The sequence below is a fragment of the Podarcis liolepis genome (assembly GCF_965112155.1).
Source record: "Podarcis liolepis genome assembly, chromosome: 9".
Classification (NCBI taxonomy): domain Eukaryota; kingdom Metazoa; phylum Chordata; class Lepidosauria; order Squamata; family Lacertidae; genus Podarcis; species Podarcis liolepis.
Genome location: NC_139564.1, coordinates 52,144,691 through 52,167,299, shown reverse-complemented (window position 1 = coordinate 52,167,299; position 22,609 = coordinate 52,144,691). Strand labels below are relative to the sequence as shown.

Sequence of the window (22,609 nt, the reverse complement as noted above, 5' to 3'; positions counted from 1 at the left end):
ACCACTTTATGGTTACTATGATGTACTAATGAGTCCATTGCGTTGCAGCAGGTAAAATGGTACAGTATTTTCAGCAGCAGGATCAATACGCAGCCCATAAGTTGTGATTTAAGGGGCTGTTGTCCACCACATCAGTTCCTTCCAACATGTGCTAGACTAATCCCATTGTTAAAAAAGTCCTTTCATTTTAGCATAGCATCTGGCACTAGAGTCTTATGCTTGATATTCAGTGTGATAAGTTAGTGGATTACAGCATTCCTTGATGACTTGCATGCATGTGAGCCATCCCAGATCAAAACCCATAGGTTTCTGGGGGTAGGAAGACAGCTGGTTGTGGCCTTCAGCAGAGAAACAGATGGGAGTAATGGCGGCCACTGGAGAGAGTGGTTGAGGAGGGGGATATTTTGATGAGAATAAAATGGAAGCTCTGTGGGTTTCTAGGGAACTATTGCACTTGCATGCTGATATCATTTTGGAAAGTGCTCCAGCAGGGCGCTTTCTGTGTGAGAGTGTTTCCAAAGTGATTTGCAAACGTGCATGGCACTTCTGTGGCGACATGGAACACAGTAATAATTAAGCTTCATGTGTTACAAAGTGTGTGATTCACAGGAGGGGTAGATGTCCTCACCTACACCACATGAAGAGTTCTGCCAGCCTAGTGAGTGGATGAATTGGTTCCAAGTATCGAGTGATCCAATAATATATGCACATTGCATGTATGAACTAGCACCATATCAGCATAGTGTGATGGAATGCCAGTAATGATGATTCCAGAATGGGGTGCCATGCCTGCTGATAACCTCAAAATGAAAAGCCCTGGGAAAAATTTGTAGCTTTCTTCAGTAAGCTGAGTGGCGCCTTGTTTAGAGTTTGGCAGTAGTTGTGTGTGTGTGTGTGTTTTAAAAAAATCTAAAATTCTTCTTTAAAATATTTCTAGTCGTGTTATACTAGAGCCTAGTGTAGTTCCCTTCTGTTTTCTTAAAATTCTGGATGATTGCCAACCTCTGGTTCACACTCCCTGTACATTATCTTCTGTGCTTCCTACAAGAAATATAAGCAGCGCTGTTGTTTGCACTTTGCTGAAACTTTGCTGACAGCACAATAGTTGGCTCTTTGCTTCTCTGCTGTGTACTCTCAAGCTTTTTCCATGTCCTAACACTAGAACTTCTGCAACATAGAACTGTTTCAGTGTATAACATCTGTATTACTTGTCCCATAATTTGACATGCAACCCAACCTAGTTAACTGAGGGGGAAAAGCTTGAGCTTTTAAAATAACCGCAAACTGAGATAACAATAGGAGCTGTCTGCTTTGGTCCCAAAAGATTTATTGAACTGGAAATAATATGTTGAGTTCTAAGGCAGCCCAATCAAGGACCCTAATTGCTTTTTTGCTTTCTTTTTTTTTAAAAAAACACCTCATTGTCTTGAAGTATGCTTACACTTATTTAGTGACAGAGAAGACTTCTCATTCAGCTCCCCCATTTCCTCCAGATATTGTAGTACTGGACTCCAGTTTCTGTAGACTTAACTAATAGTAACATGCTGCTGCTGCTGTTAGTTTGCTTGTTTTTTAAAAAAATATCTTTAAGTCCATTTTGCTTAAGTGAAGTCCATCACTTATATTTGAGAATACATATTCAGAATTTAATTATGAATATGGCACATGTTGTACAGAATGTTCTTTGTTGAACTTTGTCAGTCTGGCAAACACACACACAAACCCCCACCCCTCCAACACACATAACACACATATAATTGGCAAATGTAAAGCTTCCTTTTATGTTGTTTCAAAATAGGTTTGCAGTGTGAAGCTCATTTTCATCCCATCTAGTTTGTATAAGCAATGATGAACTTCATTTTTAAAATATACATATTTTCTGAAGCAGCTTTGTGAGGTACATTCTTGATCAGAAATTCCTGATCAGAAACCATATGTTTCTTAGGAGCTTCTTCAGGTTACAGGAAAGGGCAGGTTTCATGTTTGTGGGGTGTGCTTTAATTTTTTTAGAACCTCCAGACGGCCATCAACTGGAGCCACAAATAAAAGAGATGCACTTAGAATTAAAGAATACAGACCCCAGGAGTTTAGAGCTGAATGAAATTCATAGTCCTTCCACATAAAAATTCACTGCTGGTTAACCCCCCTCCCCTTGGGCAAGCTTTCTTCATGTAAGTATAATTTAGTGGTGTGTGCATCATTTTGTTGTGACCATTGTTAAACAATTTTGAGTAAAAAAATCATTGCCCATTTACTTCAAATCCAGAGATTTACCAGTAGATCTCAATCAGTGTTAGACTTACATTTGAGAATACCTGTTCATAAAAGGATATGGTGGAATTCAAATAGGAAATTTTGCTACTGAAATGGGTCCATTTGTGACTCAGTGGAGATTTCTGGACACCAGGTTGATAGCCACTGGCCATAATTAATACCATTTCCACTGTGTGTGTTTCTCCTTGCATTCTGGACAAGTGAATTGTAAGAGCAAGCTACTGTCAAGCAATGTAGTTGAGATCACAGAATCGTGGAATTGGAGCATTGGAAAGGACATGGAGGGCTATCAAGTCCAAACCCCTGGCAAATAGATATTTCATTGTGGCAACCGTAACCTAGACTTAAGGATGCCATTTGGCACCTAGCTTATATATCTAAGCTAACACTCATCAATATTCTGTTCACTTGACCCTCTAAGTTAGGGTGGCAATATTTTTGACTAGCCCTACTCCTGTGCCTTTTATCAGCAGCTCAGAAATGAAGCAGGTGAAGCTATCCTTGGGATGGAGATGAGTGACAGTGCATGTGTCATCTTCTAACTTTCTGTATGTGAGGCATAGAACATGGCTTGGTAGTAGCACAGGAACACAGGTCCATGGCAGTTTTCCTTTCTGTCCTGGCATGTGAACACACAACAAAACAGTGATCTAGATGTGAACAGCTGTGTCTGTATGATTAGCAGTGTTGCAGATGGCTACTCAGAAGTAAGACTCACTGAGTTCAGTAGGGCTTAACTACCAGGTAAGCTATGAGGATTAAGGGCATATTAACATTCACTGGATTGTTTTCTGCATCCGGAAACAAGATATAGAGGTACCTCAGGTTAAGTACTTAATTTGTTCTGCAGGTCCGTTCTTAACCTGAAACTGTTCTTAACCTGAAGCACCACTTTGGCTAATGGGGCCTCCTGCTGCTGCTGCGCCGCAGGAGCATGTTTTCTGTTCTTATCCTGAAGCAAAGTTCTTAACCTGAGGTACTATTTCTGGGTTAGCAGAGTCTGTAACCTGAAGCGTATGTAACCTGAAGCGTATGTAACCCAAGGTACCACTTTATGGTTATTAGTAAATATTCTGGCATGCTTTGACAGAATAAAGTGGCGATAGATAACTTGCATGTAGGCTTAGTGAAATGCTTGTGTACTTGTTGTGTACTTTAGTGTTCCTTAAAAATACTGACAGGAATGAGCCAGAAGTAAATCACCTGAGCAAGTTGGAGTTAACTCTTTATTAGCAAAAAGAGGATCTGCAGAGGAGTGTCAAGCCTAATGAGCGCAGCAACTCATCTCTGCAGGTCTTGCCCCCACGAAGCAGTTGCTGAGACTGAAGTTCCTTTCCTCTACAAGGTTTCTCCCAAGCAAGCTGAGACTGTGCCTTGGTGTTTGTCTTTGCTCCTCCCGCTTCGGGTCTCTCCTGGGCCTGGGAGACCAGAGGGGAGAGGAACTTGTTGCAGCAGGAGGGGGAGACACCCATGCCTCTTCACCAGCTGGACTTCTCTTGGCCTCCCTCCTCTCCTTCTTCAGCTTCTGATTCTGGACTGGTCTGTGGTACAGGCTCTCCCTGCTCACTAACCCTATTACCTCTTCAGCTACTGACACATTTCCTTCCCAGTCTTCTTCCTCTTCTCCCTCTGACCTTATCATCCCACCACCAATCCCCATGCACTGAGCCTTCTTCCCTTGGGGGTTCCCCAGCTGGTTCCTCCCACCAATTCCTCTGCGTCCAACCAGACCTGACAAGTACACAGTCATGGCAGCACACTGTGACTTTCATGTGTGAATCTTCCCATCCAGCTTAAAGTTGGACCCAGATACTACTCACCACCAGAGCCATAGTTTAGATCAGGCTTCCTCAACCTTGGCCCACCAGATGTTTTGAGACTACAATTCCCAGCATCCCTGACCACTGGTCCTGCTAGCTAGGGATGATGGGAGTTGTATGCCAAAAGCATCTGGAGGGCCGAAGTTGAGGAAGCCTGGTTTAGATTGAGGAATGGTGGAAACATGGTTCACACATTGCAAATAATACAGTGTTTGTAAAGTTCTGTTGATGTTAGATGTTGGGAAAGATGGAGGGCACACCGAGAAGGGGGGTGACAGAGGACGAGATGGTTGGAAAATGTTTTCGAAGCTACCAGCATGAGTTTGACGAAACTGCAGGAGGCCGTAGAAGACAGGAGTGCTTGGCGTGCTCTGGTCCATGGGGTCACGAAGAGTCAGACACGACTAAACGACTAAACAACAACAACAAATAGCTCATTCAGTCAACCATATGAGACATCAAGTATTGAATATATACGTGTGGATCAAGGCCAGAGTTTATTTCTAAATGTCTGCAGTGTAACTCCCCCCCTCTTGAGTTTCCTTTCTCTTTCAGCCATTTAGCCTTGCATCACCCACAGAGTGCCATGCGAGCAGAACAGTTAATCTTACTTGAACTTACAAGTACAGAAGGAACCAAAAAGAACCATAAACCCAGGTCTTAAACAAAGATACAGATGTCAAAAGAAAACAGTTTCTTCTTACTTCAGATTAAGCTGTTGTTGGCTCCAGGATTTGTAAGCGGCAGCGTCATGCATGCTAACACAGAGCTTATGCACTAATACCAACGCAGCACATTCACTTGGAAAGGGCATCGTCTTTTTGAAGCTCGAGATGCTGCGAAACCTCTGCAGATAAACAACAGAAGCGTTATTTGTCTGTGCTGAAATCTGTTTGTCATTTGTGTCAGCTGTTTCAAATGGCCGGTGGAGAATTGTTAGAATTCTTTTGGAACAGGAAAATTCATTTATGGCAGGGTATACATAGCTTGATATGGTGAAGGACAATCAGAACAATTAGCAACATCCTCTTACCTTAATTCTATCCAATCAAAGTGGGATAGCTTAGGCACTGGTGAAGGTAGCTCTGAGTACGATGATTTAAAGCTGTATGTTTCGATCTTTAGAAGCTGGTGCTGTTTACATTGTGTGTACCTTATAAGGGAGAGAGTTTTTTTCTAAAAAGATAGCGTTGGGGCTGAGCAATATATCAATAGATTGTCCAAATCAGGTTTGAAGTCCATATCGTGGTTATCGGTTTCATAATTTTTGATCTGGCAATAAATTGTGAATCGTGTGTGTGTGTTATGCAAAAAACACAATGTGGGACAAACTGTGAAGCAAGCCAGTGCCTCTACATAGCTACATCCTTATTTCAGACATTGTGACATATCAGTATATTGTGATGTTTAGCTGGTGATAAATAGCAGTTTGGAAAACCAGATATTGCCCTAGATAGCTTTAAAAAAAGTTGTTAGCAGTACAGTGGTACCTCGGGTTATGAACTTAATTCATTCAGGAAGTCCGTTCTTAACCTGAGGTGCGTATTCCCAACATAGGCTTCCGCGGCCCCGGAAGCAGATTGTGTTCGTATCCCAGGGCAAAGTTCGCAACCCGGGACACCTACTTCCGGGTTTGTGGAGTTCGTAACCTCAAGTGTTCATAAGCAGGGCTGTTCGTAACCCGAGGTACCACTGTAATTCTAAAACACAGCATTGTTCAGCTGAAAATGTGTGCCTTGCTGCGGTGTGTCTCTGTGAATAAATATCACTTTAAAAACTCACCAAACCAGATCTTTTTAACGTAGTTCGTTCTTTTGTGGTAAATGTATAAATTGTTAATTTGAACATGTATCATTAACACAGAAGGCAATAATGTTATTGTTGCTTGGTTACTAGGGCTGCAGTCCTGTTCCTAGTGGTTTACACTTTGCACTGCTGAAATCTGAGGGATTAAGTGCAGCTAACTGGGCAGAGCATTCCAGCCCACGTTTCAGCATATAAGAGCTAAAAAAAATTCTGTTGGAAGGTGGTGAATAACATTTAATGTAAACCGTCCTTTAGCAATTAATTCAGTGGCTTATTATTTCCATCCCTATCAGAATGATATTATGTAATAATAGGACACTCCGTTGGCTAATTAGTACCAATAAATGAGATTAACCAGGGAGACAAGCCTTAAAACTTACCTAGCAACCATACACTAACATTATTGCATAGCTGAACTTTGTTCCTGAGCAAGTACAAGTAAACTTTGTATTTCCTCCTGCCCTGAGATGTGTCTCCAAAGTAAGTGGGGAGAGGCGAAATATTTCACAAAAGCAAGAAAATAAAACACCCCTTGGGTAAATAAAATCACGTTGTTCACAACAGGTCTTATTTTTTCCCCCTGCAATGCAGTATTTGGTTTGTAGTTGTAGTTATACGGTGTACGAACTGACATTTCAGTTTAGATTTATTTTTATTATTTTTCCAAAAAAAAAAAAAAATAGACTCACTTCACTCCTCCTCCAGCAGAAGGATTGCTTCAAGGGGTTTTACAGGAGAAATGTTTGATTTTTTCCAACTGACATTTTAAGTGCTGAATAGTTCCTTGTCTCTATGACAGGATGTACTTTGTAGCTTAAATGCTTAGGGGCAACTGGTTTTGCCTACTTGAAACAACCACTAAAACCATGTGGTGCTGTTTGTTTGGCTTTTTCATGGGCGGCCAAGTAATACTCAGTTTTGTTGATATCTTGATTGGATGCTGTTAGCAAAACTGCAGACAAAGGGCTCGCTTGTGCTTTTGCTAGCCGGGACTTAGAGGTATGAGAAGTCTGGCTGCTTCAGGAGAGAGAAAGGAGCAATTTTTGCCCTTGGGAATTCTACAGGTTGAATGGCTTGAAAGCTTTGCCTACAAAAAGCAGCACACTTGCTTAACTGTTGCTGTAACTAGCTGTGGCTTGGGGAGTTGCTCCCTTTTCTGTAATTTACTGCTGACATAGCTATGCATAAACTGGACCAACAGCTATGCAGAGAGATCTTATGAGGAATTTAGACTACATACAATTTTCCAAGTCTGATTTCTTTTTTTCTTTTTACTGGGTTAAACCTGGAGGCAGTCTGAAGGGCAAAAAGATCTGCTTTTAGAGTACGCGTTATCATCCATCACAGAAACCCATCCTTTGTGTTTCTGCATAAATAGAATTGATCTGGGCATGCCTCTTGATTGGAACAAAGGAAAATGGTTTTATTTTTGTTTAAGTACTTTTATATTCTGCCTTTTTCCCCAAGGAGTACAGTGGTTCTCTTGCCCTTTCCCGCATTTTATCCCTACAACAAATCTGTGGGGTAGGTTCGGCTGAAAGATAGTGGCTGGCCCAGGGCCACCCACCCAGTTTGGGTTGGAGTGAGAATTGAACCCAGGTCTCCATGGTCTTAATCTGACACTCTAACCACTATACCACCCTGGCTTTGCAAGTGGGGTCAGTTCATTTAGCAGACACGGATGGTGTGGTTTAAGGCAGCTTGTTCCAGAGTTGGTAAACAAGCATGGGATGAGGCAATACAAAGTAAGACACGTCTTTTCATGTTCTTTTCTTAAGGGTGAGTTGCTCAGATAGAGGAAGCAAGCTCAGGACAGCAGTTACATAGGGCAGATGTGAGGAATCTCAAGCCCATGGGCAGAATGAGGCCCTCTGGGTGTTGGTATTTGGCCCTCTGAACTGGGGCTCTTTCCAGACCCAAGTGTTTCTATTTTCTAAGAACTGTCCTGGATTTACAGAAGCCATCCTGGCTTCTGATTTCGTCTTGGAATGTCCTGCTTTTCTTCAGGACATCCCTGTTTTCATCAAAGTAATATTGAGGTGTGGGGGTTATGCGACCCCCGGACCAAGGAGATAAGTAACTATACAACCTCCAGAAGACATTTGAAGGCAGCCTTGTATAGGGAAGATTTTTTAAAAAAATGTTTTATTGTGTTTTTATGTATGTTGGAAGCTGCCCAGAGTGGCTGGGGCAAACCAGTCAGATGGGCAGGGTATACATATGATGATGATGATCCTGATGATGGAATAAGAGGTCCCTATTTTCTACTGGGGAAACGTTGGAGGCTATGTCTTTCTAGGCCACACCACCCACTGGTGCTGCTCCTTGAGTGTTCTTACCTATCCAGAATGCATCCTTGAACTCTGATAATGCCCCTTGCTTACTGGATGGAGGATAGAGGGTGTGTGTGTGTGTGTGTAGAAACTGGACTCATGTGCAAAGATAAAATTTACATTCATCGCTTAGCCCACGTTTATTGCGTGTGACCATCAAAAGGCTCCCTAGAAGCAGCAGACATCAGACCAAATGACTGTCTCATGCTGAGAGCTACCCAGGTGGCACAGGGAGTCAGATACCTGGTTCATCCTACTTCTGCCAGAACCTTGAGTCTCCTGGTACCTTAACAAACAGAATGACACTATTTCCTGGAGTTTTTGGAAACTTCAGGGAAGGGGTTTTCTTTGGTGGGTGCAAAATAGCACTGTGGATGGGTGGTTGGAGCAAGACAGGCATTTGTATATATTCCTTACCAAGATTGCCCATTGGGTTTTGTAGGAGGCAAAGCTTATTATAGCAGTCATCTTTCTGAGTGTGTGGCTTGTTATTACCTAGCTTTTATTTGTTTTCTTTTGGAGCATACACAGTTGTTATTGGAGGATAACAAATGCAGAACATAATGGAACTTGGAGGAATAGTGATACAAGATTTATCTTGAGCGCCATGCGTGCTGCAAATAAACAGGTCCATCTGTCTTCATTTCTATCTGGAAGAGAATTTGATCATGCACTACGGGTTACTTTTTATTGTTATTTATGATGGCGATTGGTTGTGTGTTCATTTGCTCTATGGATAAAAAATAGACAATTTTAATATGAATATTAAAGGAACACGAACATCATGGATGCCATCCTGCACCTACTGGTAGTTAGCTTTCAGCTTTTGTATCCTGCTGTCCTCCACTGAACATAGTTTGGTATATATGAGGCATGGGTTACCCTCATTTTCTTTGCAATAGTCTTGTTAGGCTGGGAAGATGTGACTGGCCCAAGATCAGCCAGTGAGCTGAATGGCTGAGTCAAGATTTGAACTCAGATCTTCCTGCTCCAAGTTAGATGGTTTATCCATTACACCACAATGGATCACTTGCAAGCCAATTGCATCTATATTTTCTCAGAAGTAAATCCTATTGTGTTCAGTGGAGCTTAAAAAGGTAAAGGTAAAGGACCCCTGACAGTTAAGTCCAGTCGCAAATGACTCTGGGGTTGCGGCGCTCATTTCGCTTTACTGGCCGAGGGAGCCAATGTTTGTCCGCAGACAGTTTTTCTGGGTCATGTGGCCAGCATGACTAAGCCACTTCTGGTGAAACCAGAGCAGCGCACGGAAATGCCGTTTACCTTCCCGCCGGAGCGGTACCTATTTATCTACTTGCACTTTGACGTGCTTTCGAACTGCTAGGTTGGCAGGAGCAGGGACCGAGCAATGGGAGCTCACCCTGTTGCAGGGATTCGAACCGCCGACCTTCTGATCGGAAAGCCCAAGAGGCTCAGTGGTTTAGACCGCAACGCCACCTGCATCCCTCTGTGGGGCTTACTCCCAGGTAAATTTGCATAGGATTCAGTAATTAAGGACTGTGATTCACCTTGAGCTCATCCCACTGAAGGCATTTGAGGCTTACTTCCGAGGGAGACACATGTAGGATTGCACTGTTAATTGCTTGATAAATTCCATTGAACTTAATTGGATGCTGAGGAAGAGGAAGCTGATGGACTCTTAAGGGCAATTAGAGTGGCACCATCTCTCTCCCTGGCCCCATCCCTTCACTGCTCCACCTCATTTAATAATATTGAATAGTGTTATTCTTCTAGTGCCACTTATTTAAGCGAAGGTGTTGATTGAGCACCATAAAAATAATTTATATTTGTGTAGGCTTTTTCCAAGGGCTCCAAACAGTTTACAGACATGTCAGTAACATTTGGCAACATCTTTATGATAGTTCACCATTATTATCTCCATATTATAGACTGGTAGGTAGAGGCTACAAGGGTATATATAGATTGTATAAGGCCATTTGCTGGCTGGATAGCTCAGTTGGTTAGAGCGTGGTGCTGATAACACCAAGGTTGCAGGTTTGATCCCCGTTTGGGGCAGCTGCATATTCCTGCATTTCAGGACATTGGACTAGATTATCCCCAGGGTCCCTTCCAACTCTACAGTTCTATGATTCTAAGAGATTTCAGCCAGCACTGTTGGGTCATTCTTGTAAGCACTATACCACGCTAACACTTCTCTTCCGATAAAGAATAATTAAGTACTTTTATTTTGGGTGCTACATATTTATTTTGCTTCTGAGGCTCAACTGTTGTATATTTTGCAGTTTCAATTTATATTCTGCAGCTAGAAACTCTTAGCAGCCTGAGGCAATCCTTCAGTTTATTTTTAAAATATTAATTGCTTCTTAAATCCTGAAGGCAGGAGCCATCTAATGAAATTAAGATGTTCGCTTCAAAAGAAAAGTTTCTACAACTTGTGTAAATGTGCATGCACACAAAAAATGTGAATGCAGCAGATTGCTTCAGATGACGGATGTTCTGATCCTTCAAATAATGGTTTGGAAGATTGGAAAAGCGCAACACGAAACATGAAACATGTTCCCCTCCCCCTCCCTTTTCACTTTCACATGTTTTGGCGTTTGGCTTTTATTTTTGCATGTCATGGTTTGGAGTTTGTTGCTAGCCATGAAATGCCTGATGACGATGTCACTGCAAATTTGCTTGGAGAAAAGTGGAAATGGCACGATGCAGGGTGGAGAGAGGAGGAGCAGAGAGTGCAAAAGCCCATTGAATGTTGCTGATCTGTCAAATCATGGTATGTAGTCGGGATTCTTAATTGTGATCCATTGACCCCATGGGGGGGGGAGTGTCTCTGAACTAGGCACAGTAGATATACAGTGGTACCTCGGGTTACATATGCTTCAGGTTACATACGCTTCAGGTTACAGACTCTGCTAACCCAGAAATAGTGCTTCAGGTTAAGAACTTTGCTTTAGGATAAAAACAGAAATCGGGCTCCGGCGGTGCGGCGGCAGTAGGAGGCCCCATTAGCTAAAGTGGTGCTTCAGGTTAAGAACAGTTTCAGGTTAAGAACGGACCTCCGGAACGAATTAAGTACTTAACCAGAGGTACCACTGTACTGTAGAGCTATGAATTTCCTTCATTATTTCTCCTATTACTTTTCACAAATTTCTTTGTGGAAAAAAAATCTGGAGAGAGGGGAGTTTTCATCAGATTCTGTAAAGGGGTCCATGACTACCAAAAGGCTAAGAAGCAATGGTTTGGGATATATATATATATATATATATATATATATTTGTTTTCGTAGATTTTCACGGGTACAGGAATGCAGGTTTTGGTGTCCTCGGGTGTCTTCCCGTGTAAAAGTTGGGGTGTCTAGGCGACGTTTCGACGAGGTCTCACTCGTCATCTTCAGGCTGGTGCTTTCGGCTTCTTGTTACTGGAACAGAGCGGGATCTCAGTGTTTGAGTTCCTATAAATACTGAGGAGGGGTGTGGTGTATTGCCTCAAAAGTTCTGGGCAGAGGGGAAGTTCCCAGGCTAGTGTTCTTTTCTTCTTTTGTTCCTTAATTACTTGAGGGATATCTTGAGTGATTTCTTGAGTGATATTCTGAGTACCACTTAGGTGGGTCATTAGGTGTGGATTAGTTGCTAAAGCCTTCGTGTCTTGACCTCTTGAATTTGTGAAGAGTTTTTCTGGGAAGATGGCTGTACTGCACTTAGTTGTGCTTTGGCTTGGCTTCGTGTATAGGGGCGAGCTGTGGTTTTGTGCCCTGTGCCAGCCAGATCTGTGTAGGGATTGCAGGGGGGTGCAGCATCCGGAGGTGCCACTATGGTTTGGTTACTGGATGGTGTCTGTAATTTATCTGTGGAGAGGGTCTGGGTTTGGGTCTGGTGTGGTTGATTGGTGGTGGCGTTCTGTGTGCCTCTGGATCTGGTGTCGGTTTTTGTGGGGAGGGCTAATTTCCAGATGTCTGGCAGGCGGGACGTGTCGTCACGCTTGTTCATGTTGTGAGGGTGTTTCTCTATCTCGATGGCTTCCATGATTATTCTCTTGTGGTGATGTTCCATGTTAAAGAGCAATTTGGAATCTGCAAAATTAATTTCGTGTCCTGTTTCTTTCATGTGTTGGAAAAGAGAGGAAGATTTTTCTTCTTTTTTGACGGCATTCTTGTGTTCTGCGATACGTGCATTTATTCGTCTGTTTGTTTGTCCAATGTACGTGGCTGGGCAGACTTTGCAGGGTATTTCATAGACCCCTTGGTTTTCCAACTGGATTTTATCTTTGGGGTTTCTGAGGATATTGGCTATTTTTTGGTTGGTGCAAAAGGCTGTTTTGATATTGTGTTTATGGAGGATTTTGCTAATTTTATCTGTAGTGCCCTTGATATAAGGAAGGAGGGCCATGCCATTGTTTTCTTCCGTGTCTTGGTTTTTGGGGGGTGTTTCTTTTTGGATTAGCTTCTTAACCCTGTTTTGCTGGTATCCATTGGCGATTAACACATTTGAGAGATTCTGTAACTCAGTTGTCAAGTGGTCTTTGTCAGCCAGGCGTTTGGTTCTGGAGATGAGGGTCTTGGCTACGCAGTATTTATAGGAACTCAAACACTGAGATCCCGCTCTGTTCCAGTAACAAGAAGCCGAAAGCACCAGCCTGAAGATGACGAGTGAGACCTCGTCGAAACGTCGCCTAGACACCCCAACTTTTACACGGGAAGACACCCGAGGACACCAAAACCTGCATATATATATATATATATATATATATAAATAATTTTGGCAGTGTCACCCAGTAGCTCTGAACCAGTGTTCCTGATGAGGAATCTAAAATGTTTTACAGTAAATAAAATCAGGAACTCTGTTTCACGGCTTTTGCCTAGTGAAAATGTTAAGATAAACTGACATTTTCAGCTCTCAAAAAAACAACTTGCCTTGATGGAAAAATTGACATTTATGAGTCAACTGGCTCATAAATTCCCCACCCAATCTAACAGTATAGCTTGGTAGTTCCTTTTCTGTGGTTCCACAGATGGTAGATAACAAGGCCTGCTTGTTATCATTGTGTGGGTGGGGTGTGTGCTTAGCAAAACCAATCTTTCCTGCACTCTGGTCAGCACTCATGATGCTTGGGGCCACAAGTGTGCAGCCTGTTAATGATAAATCTCTGGGCTGGGGCCACACATGAGTACAGGGCAGGGAATACTGGCTGGGCAGGTGTTTTGGTCCATACTAGTTGTCTTATGCTAAATGCTTTAGAGGTTGCAACTACTGGTCTCCATACAGTAATTCATTAGTTAAAATCGCACACTGAATGCAAAGTATAATTTACTTTATTATACTTTATTTACTTTATATACTCGTGCAAAGTATAATTTACTTTAATTTTGGCATAATATTGTGTATATCACATTGCAGGAACAGTGCAAAAAGTGGCAGAAATGTGTATGTGTTTTTAAAAGAAACGCCTAGCTTATTAGAATTCAGATTAATTAGGAATTGTAATCAATTTTTTGAGCATCATGTTCCGGAGGAGAAATTTTTTCCACTTTGTTTCAGATGTCACTCCCAGGATATGGTCTGCTTAAACAGCATTTCCACGCAGTTGCTGGGAAAAAAATAATAATTGCAGGTTTTGATTTCCATTACAGAGTCATTAATATTATTAATGAGAGTTCTGATGGATAAGCACACTTAAGGAGGATTATCTCTGGGAATTGGGGGCATTACTGTTTGCTAATGGGATAGAATTGGCATATGGAAAGTTGTGTCAGTCTGTAGCAAAATAATAAACCTGTTTTGGATTGTACATACTTAATTTTGGTGAGGAGAAGAAACTAGCCTCTTTGCACTGAGGCAATTCAATTTGAGGGGAGCAGGGTCAGTACTGATTTGTTGTCTTTTCAAACCAGGCATGATTTGTCATCTCTAAGCTGTTGCAGTATGAACTAATTAATCTTTTTCTGCTACAGTGCTGCATTTATTAAATGCCTACTTCTGTTGCCTTCAGTGCCATTCATAAAACATACAAGTTCCGTTCTGACTCACAGTTGCAAGTGTGTATAAAGGGAGAATTTGAGCCAGTACTTTATCCGCTCTGGGCATTTTCTCCATCTGTTAATCACCAGTGAATTGTTTAACTGTAATTGATGCTTGTACTGCTTTCCAAATTATTTTGCATATTCAATGTTAAGTATTGTAACTATGTCGAGAGGGATGCTACTATCATTGTGCCTGGTGGCTTGACTCAAGAAGTGACCAGGGGCGGCGACTTATAAAAAATATTGGGGGGGCCCATACCGGGACGTGTCGTCGTCCAACTTTTGGGATGCACCTCGGCGGGGGCTGTTTCTTCTTCTTCTTCTTCAGAGGCAGAGTCGGGAAGAGCGCCCGGGAAGCTGCCGCTGGTTCGCTCGGGTAGCCGGGAGAACGCAGTTCGAGGTGGCGGTGTTGGGGAGAGACCCTCGCTCAGGGCGCCACGAGACTTGGCGGACGGCGGCCTATCTGGGGGGTTTTGGAGCGTATTTCGGCGGAGCTGGAGTAATTGGGGAGGAGGGGGCTTGTTGCCGGATTCTTCAGCTGGGCCGGAGATCCGCTGCTGGGGGGGTCCCTGGGCCGAGTTGTGAGCACGGCCTGCTGAAGGGAGATCCAGCCGATTGCGCGACGGGGACGGCCGGGGCTCTCCGGCTAGGGTGCGCGGCTGGCTGGCTGGCTGGCGAGGGAGCAGGTGGGGAGGAGGCGGGGGACGGCGGCGGCGCTCTGCTGGAGGGGCGCCTGAGATTATTGGGGCCCCAAACGAATTTTTGAGGGGGCTCGGGCCCCCTCAGGCCCCATGGAGTCGGCGCCTATGGAAGTGACTGGAATGTGTGTGTTTTTATTCTGCCAAGCATAGCAAACATTTCACAGGTATTTGGATGGAGGTTTTGTATGATCCATACCTAGGTCCAGGTTTGCTCTTTTCTCAATACAGTCTGATGGCAAATGGTGATCTCTGTGGTCCATAGGCCACTTTGACAGGTTTGGGACACGTGGGTGTCATTTGGCGAGAAAAGTGTAATGGATCACATTAGGACTGCTGCCAGTGCTAATGTGGTCCATGGTCCAGAAATTCCCCGTGCCTGCTATGGTGGTGATGATTTAAATATTCTTCTCCACTTGATGGGGATAGGAAGCCATAAATCTTCTCTAGACTCTTGTTATGTGCCAGGTAGCGTTTTTTTCCTGCAGCTTATATAAGGTTATAGTATATTTACCTATAGTTGCTTCACAACATTCCTAAATTAATTGACTACAAATGAACTTTTAAAATAGATCAGATCTCCCCAGGAAACAAAAAACATTTGTGGTTGTCAAGAAATGCCACTGTGTCATGGGTCTGGGTCCTCTCCCTGATTTTGTGGATACAGCACAAAATGCACGTGAAACGATTTTCATGTCAGCGGTAAGTCATCACACTGTTGTTATCCCTTTCCATATCAGAGCTGCGCCGTTGCCATCCAGCCAGGAGTTGGTGAGGCAGCTTGCTCTGCTCCTGCACCTGACTAGCAGTCCAATCTTATCAGGTGCAGAGGTCAGTTCATCTGCCTCTGCCCTTGGCTTGGAGCTGTACTGGTGACAGGAAATGGAGGCTTGTGATAGGCCATCAAGAGGCTTATTGATGTCTTTAAATCCTGGAAATTTTTTATAAAAAATATCAGTATAGTAATGATAATGACAATAATTTGAATTAGCTCTCTGAATTTAGCTAGGCTTTCATTAGGGAAGTCTAGTTTATAAGTTGCCTCATCCATCAGTTTTGTGTGCGTATTTTGGGTGGGGGTGAGGAATACTCATTCCCCAAAGATTCCTGGAGGGGACAGCCTTTATGTCTGGGATAACCCACTCCTCTCACTGGTCAGGCAGGGTCAAATGAATAGTCCTTGCTTCTTACTTATTACTTCTTAATAGTGGGAAACTTGACCACTCCATTGACTTTAGTTTTGGGAGTGTGCTTTTATGCTTTGCATAACTTCAGAAAACTGATACCAATCTTTTAAAATGCATGTGCACTTAAATTGAGCATCTTTATGCATTTTCATTTAATTTATTTGATTTCGCTTTTTATCAAAAGGCATGCAAGACTCCAAATAATGATTTAGAGACTGAGGATTGGAAACTAGGGTGGGTTTTTATATCCCACACCATCTCTCCTGTTTCTTATTGTTTGCCTTTTGGTTTTCAGTTTAACCCTAACCATAGTGTCTTGTGCTGTCCAAAATGGTAAACTCTGATTAGTGCTAAACTACAAATTAAAAATGAAGGAACGTATGAGAACACAAGAGCAAGTGGAGGAAGTGAACAAGCATGTTGCCAAAATCATTGTTTGCTATATTAAAAGTTTCAAAGCTTTATAGAAAATTCAAGCTCAGAGAATTTATTTAGCTTTGCATAAATTAAAAATGGAGAGCTTTTAAATTTGTGTTCATATTCTTTTTTTAAAAAAAATCCAAACCAAGTTAAAGTATTTATAGGTGCTAACATTTGTACTTTTGTGACTGTGTTTTAAGAATCGAAGGGTGCAGCTACTATAGGGATGCATAAATGCTTTTGCTCAGTGTTCCTCAGCTTCATTCTAAAAGTAACTTGTCGCACTATTAATCAGATTCATAAACAATATTGTGCATAAAAGAAATATTTGTTTAACATATTATGCTTTGCTTCAGAATGGGTGGATGATTCACTTTGCTTGGCTGAACTTAGTCAGCTCTTGCTCCTTGGTGGTAATCATTAATGGAACCAGCGCAGTCAAGCTGGAACAAGTGCAAAGAGCACAATCATAAGAATAGAGACTTAAGAGAAGAGGTTCAAGGAAGTTGGCCTCTTTTTTTCTTTTTCTTTTTTTGCACACTTAAAAAAGACCCTAGATGAGAATGAATGCATGAGTTGGTATGTAGGTGAGATAAAGAGAGGTTAGAGAGAGAGAACATTTACATTGAGGGTGATGATGTCAAGAAACACATGGCTTTCAAACAGAACATTGCTATATTTAGTTTGGGAATCAGAAGCTTTCCAATGATTAGATATTTATTAAAAAGTTCTAAAATTTGTGGCTAACCGAGGACAATTTGTGACCTAACATGAAACACTTAAATGATCCCATATCCTGTATCGCTTTTGCATGGTGACACCTTTTCCAGCTTAATCTCTCTGTGGTTTATTAGGCCCTGTGGGAATTGTCATGCAGTTTCCTATGCCCCTCAACAAATGTACCAAATTAAAGTTATTTCCACCTGTGCCTTTTGCTGCATTTCTGCCCCTCTCAGGCTGCTTCTTGCCCTGAGCTTTCCAGGCCCATTTTATTTATGAATGAATGAATAAATGAATGAATGAAGCTTACATACCACTTGTTGTCAATTGGCCACACAGTGGTTTACAAGATAGTAACAAAGGTGGATCCAATGAGTAGTATGCTAGTTTCTACACCACCTCTCACACCCGTTTCTGTCCTCCATCTTGGCAAGCAGGGACACATTCTGGCCATGCAAAAACACTTAAGGAGGATCTGGGAAATGATGTGGCTTGGGAAAAGATGGTGAGTGTTGAGGAATGAATGTGGCCTGGGAAGAGTCCAAAGGACCAGACACAGAAGTCTAGAGGACTTCATGTGGACCACATCCCTGTCTTTTGAGTGTTGTCCATATCCTTCTCAGTTTTCACCCCACACTCATTAAGGAGAGGTTTTGGCTGACCTGATGAAAATTGAAGGCTCCATGTGGTTGAAATTAAGGACAATTTCCTGGTTTCTTGAGTTTAAAGTGGCTGCCACACATCTGCTTGCTCTAAGACTAGCCCCCCCCTTTTTTAAATAAAGAAGATACTACTATTTTGATACCTATTGGTAATTATGTTGGTTTGGCCCACAAATTCCATAGATTTGTACTACAGTGGTACCTCAGCTTAAGTACTTAATTCGTTCCAGAGGTACGTACTTAACCTGAAACTGTTCTTAACCTGAAGCACCACTTTAGCTAACGGGGCCTCCCGCTGCCGCCGCGCCGCCGTAGCCCAATTTCTGTTCTCATCCTGAAGCAAAGTTCTTAACCTGAAGCACTATTTCTGGGTTAACGGAGTCTGTAACCTGAAGCGTATGTAACCTGAAGCGTATGTAACCTGAGGCACCACTGTATAGTCATATTTTTTTTTAAAAAAAAAAAAGTTACAGGCCCATTGCTGACAAGAAAATACAATGTTTCTTTTCATGACATGTCAAATGCAGTTCAGAAATTTGGTTGAAATTAAGTCCAATGAAGCAGTCAGTTGGAATACTTAAAATTCTACACCAGAGTGGCATGTAGTTATTCCTCCAAGAACTCTGAACCCACTTTGATTTTGCAGTATACTGTGTGTGGGTTTTTTTTTCCTTCCATCGAGGCTTTCTAGTAATCTGGAGCGCTGACCCAAATAAAGACTCAGCGACATTTGTGCAAGTCTTACTGATCTTGCCAAGCATAAAAGGCAGCAGGAGGACCATCTCTACTTTTTAATGAAGTGGGTTTTGTTTTTGTTTTGTTTTGGTTTTTTTTTAAAAAACAACAACAATGTTCCATTACAGCATCACTCCTTTAACTGTATTAATGGATCTGTAAAATGTAACTGGGATGGTTTAATTAACACTCAGTGTCTGCCCACTTAAAAGACTTAGGAAAACAAAGCCATTTTAACACTAACCTGCTACTTTCGAGAGAGCCAGCTCAGAATGTGACGCAGGCAGGATATTATAATTGTGCCAAGGAAGTCTCTTGTAATGATTGCTTTACAGTGGTACCTCGGTTTATGAACTTAATCTGTTCCAGAAGTCCGTTCTTAAACCAAAACCGTTCTTAAACCGAGGTGAGCTTTCCCTAATGAGGCCTCCCGCCGCTAGTGCCCTTCCATCGTTTTGATTCTGTTCTTAGACCGAGGTAAAGTTCCCAAACCGGGACACTATTTCTGGTTTTGCGGAGTTTGTAAACCGAATCATTCTTAAACCGGACTGTTCTTAAACCGAGGTACCACTGTGTTTGGTTATTCCTTGCGCATGATGCATGCATTGTCATTCTCCTTCACCTTGAGCAGAATATGTGGTTCTTTTCCCCTCACACCTCTTAAGCAATATGGGCTTGGGCATGTAATATGAGAGTTCTTGTTTGTGGTGCACCCTTGAGAGAGCCCATTTTCCATGAGCACGGGGAAGGGAGTTTCCATAAGAAAAGAGGCACCATAGGTAGGGTCATCCTAGGTGTGGAATATTAATAGTGCAATCCTATGCAAGTCTCCCCAGATGGTGGCTCAGAGATTTATACTGATGGATTGGGGTAATAAAGATATGATACTCTTCAATCATTGGGTTGACAGTATGACAACAGTTGCAATTTATGAATGGACTGCTTACAGATGCAGACTTTGTTTGGATAAATATGATAACGTTTGGGGTGCGTTTATACAGAATATACAGAATGTAGCAGGCTATTAACATCTACATAAGTATTAGGAAAATAAAACTATATCAATTTATATGAGAATATATTGCATTTTTGTGTATATATTTTGCTTATAAACATTTTTGTTTTTTCTCCCTCTCACATTTCCTTCTCTTTTTCTGTATCACTTTATTTCTTTATAATTGTATTTTCCCCCAAAATAATAATAATAATAATAATAATAATAATAATAATAATAATAATAATAATAATATTTCCATAAGTAAATTGCTGCCGAGTTCAGTGGGACTTACTCCCAAAGATGTCATATAGCATTACAGTCTAATCTTACAAAGAAGCATATTGCTGCATTCTTTGTGTGTTGAGAGTGGATGTGTCTTAAGGCAAGGTGTAGAAAGTCGCCCTTCAGTTTCATGTCTCCTGGGAATTAGTTAAAGATCCACTCCCTTTCACACTCACACACCCTCACACCCTCACACTCACACCAGGCCACATAGGTTATGCTCTTCCAGGCATCATCCCACTGTGCTGCAGTATGGATCAGAATACTGTAGACATTAGGATAGGGCTGATCTTATGTGATTTCTTCAGAGAATGCTACCCAACCTGCCTACTTGCTGCATAGGATAATGTGGATGGTTGGGTGTAAAGTTAACAAGGGACACACTGCTTGAGATGTGTCAAGTTCCCATGCAATGTCCCTCTGGCACAGGTAGCTCTGGTTGGGAGCAAACCATATCCCTAGTAATGTCATTGGCGCTGTTGTGTGTAGATACCTCTGGCACTTGTGTAAGAAGCACAACACACACAGCAGTCAGGTTCTCAGTTGATGAGCCATCTAGAAGAAGCATGTATTTTCCCAGTGCTAAAATGTTAGTTTCTCCACCTTCTAAGATGGGTCAGCAAGGTGGTTCACTCCAGTGGAGATCCCTCTGTGGGCCAGAGCGCATGCGTGCATGAGCGCGCGTTCCTGTGATTTTCGGCATCTGCATTTGCGCTGATGTGATTTTTGACATCTGTGTATGCGCAGACGCGATTTTTGGCGTCGCAGAAGTGAGTCCCTGCGCTGTGCTGGTTTAGCGCAGCGCGTGGGGACTCGATGAGTGGGCTGCTTGGTTTGGGGGTGGCTCGTGGGCTGGTTAAATGACCCCTGTGGGCCGCTTGTGGTCCATGGGCCTTAGGTTGCCAACCCCTGTTCTAAGACACCTATAGCCCCTGCAGAAAATGAGTTGCAGCTGTGCATTGCTTGAGCAGATTGTCTTGAAAGGCTGCGCAACTCAAAAGAAATGGAAGCAGAAGAGCTGAAATGTTCATCTTCCGTCTGGTCTACTGAAAGACGCAGCTGTAACGTAGTTCTTTGACATTCCTTAAGACAAACCTGCTGGCTTCTCTTGGTTCCTGCAAACTCTTGTTCTTTTTACAAGTGATTATTGTGGGTTTTCTACACTTAGCATTAAAAGCAGAAATAAAACCTGGCAGCATAATGTTATATCAATGATGCAATAATGGCGTGTGATTGTTATGTGTGCATAAAGAAAATTGCAGCTGAATAATGTGCAGCTAATAAGAGGTTTGGAAGTCTAAAAAGGCAATTTGTTTCAAATTTACTAAGGTGGCTTTGCTGTGCTTTACTGGCATTAGCAGATTTCTCTGAAACACTACAGCATCATTTTTGTCTGAAGGAGAAGGTGACAATGTGCGCAGGATACGAATTTCTACTTTATAAATTTGATACTTGCTTGCCTTTCATATTGTCTCAGCTTGGCTACATTTACAATTTAGCTTCTACAGTGACATCTGGTGGTAGTTCAGAAATTCCTTAAAGAGCAGTTCTTTAAGGATTGTTTAAACCAGTGTTTCCCAAACTTTTTTGGGCAACGGCACACCTGTTTACTGAAAAAAAATCTCGCGGCACACCACCATTAAAGCCCCGCCCCGTGACGTCAGCGCGCAGCGTCACGCCGGGAGGGACGCACGAAAGTGAAAGTTTTTTCCCTCCCCCTTGCCGGGGAACCTCCAAGCTTTGGCGGTGGGAGGAGGCAGCAGAGCGAGGGACTGAGGGACGGCGGCAACTGAGGCGGCGGCGGCTGTTGTGGTGGTGGCGGCGATAGCGGGCGGAGGAGGGGGCGGCGGCGGGGCTTGAGGAGCCGTCGCCGGGAGTTGCTGCTGCTGTTGTTGCTGCTGCTGCCCGGACATGCCGGCCTCCTCCTCCTCCGCTGTCTCGCGCTCCTCCCTTTTGCACGCGCTGCCCCGCCGCTCGGCACCACCACCGCGGAGCCGCCCCCGGCTCGACGCGGATCCTCGCCGCCGCCGCCTCTCACCGCCCGACTCGCCCGCCTCCCTCCCACGGCACACCAGCCAATGTCTCACGGCACAGTAGTGTGCCGCGGAACACCGGTTGGGAAACACTGGTTTAAACTAGACATTGAGACAGGGGAATTGAATTTGAGTGGGTCAGGACTGGAATCGAACATGGCTGATTTATAAAAGGCTCCCCAATTTTGAAGCAGATAAAATTCCGCTCCAGAGTTTACCTTGGCTCATAATGAGCTCACCTTGATGCCAGCTGTCTCTAGCCTTGCTTGCTATTGGTTTCCCTGCATTTCCAAACTAGCTTTATGGTAGTATGAAACTGATGTCAAAGAATAGCTCTCAGAGGAGCCATCTTAGTGACTACAACTCCCAGCATTACTGGCAGTATTGGAGGCTTCTGTGTAGGTAGTGCAGGTGTTCATTTTGTCACTGAAAACTCTACACATTTAAACATAGGTCTTCTGCTGACCTCAGCAGTTTTTGCTACCAGTTTTCCTTCTCCATTCCTCACAAGGCAAAGTTTGGAAAAGAAGAGAAACTTAGTATAGTGGAGGGCTGATGTGAAGCACTCAGTACTGGTCTATTCCCCCCCCCCCTTGTTACATGCTTTGGGAATTTTATGCAAATTGTCCTAAATTGACATATACTGT

At 42.9% G+C, this 22,609-nt stretch overlaps 1 protein-coding gene across 9 annotated transcripts in view; it reads left to right on the top strand.

The window, feature by feature from the left end:
- FAT1 (FAT atypical cadherin 1) overlaps nucleotides 1-22,609 on the top strand; it is a 122,153-nt gene that overhangs the window by 21,815 nt on the left and 77,729 nt on the right. The window lies entirely within an intron of this gene.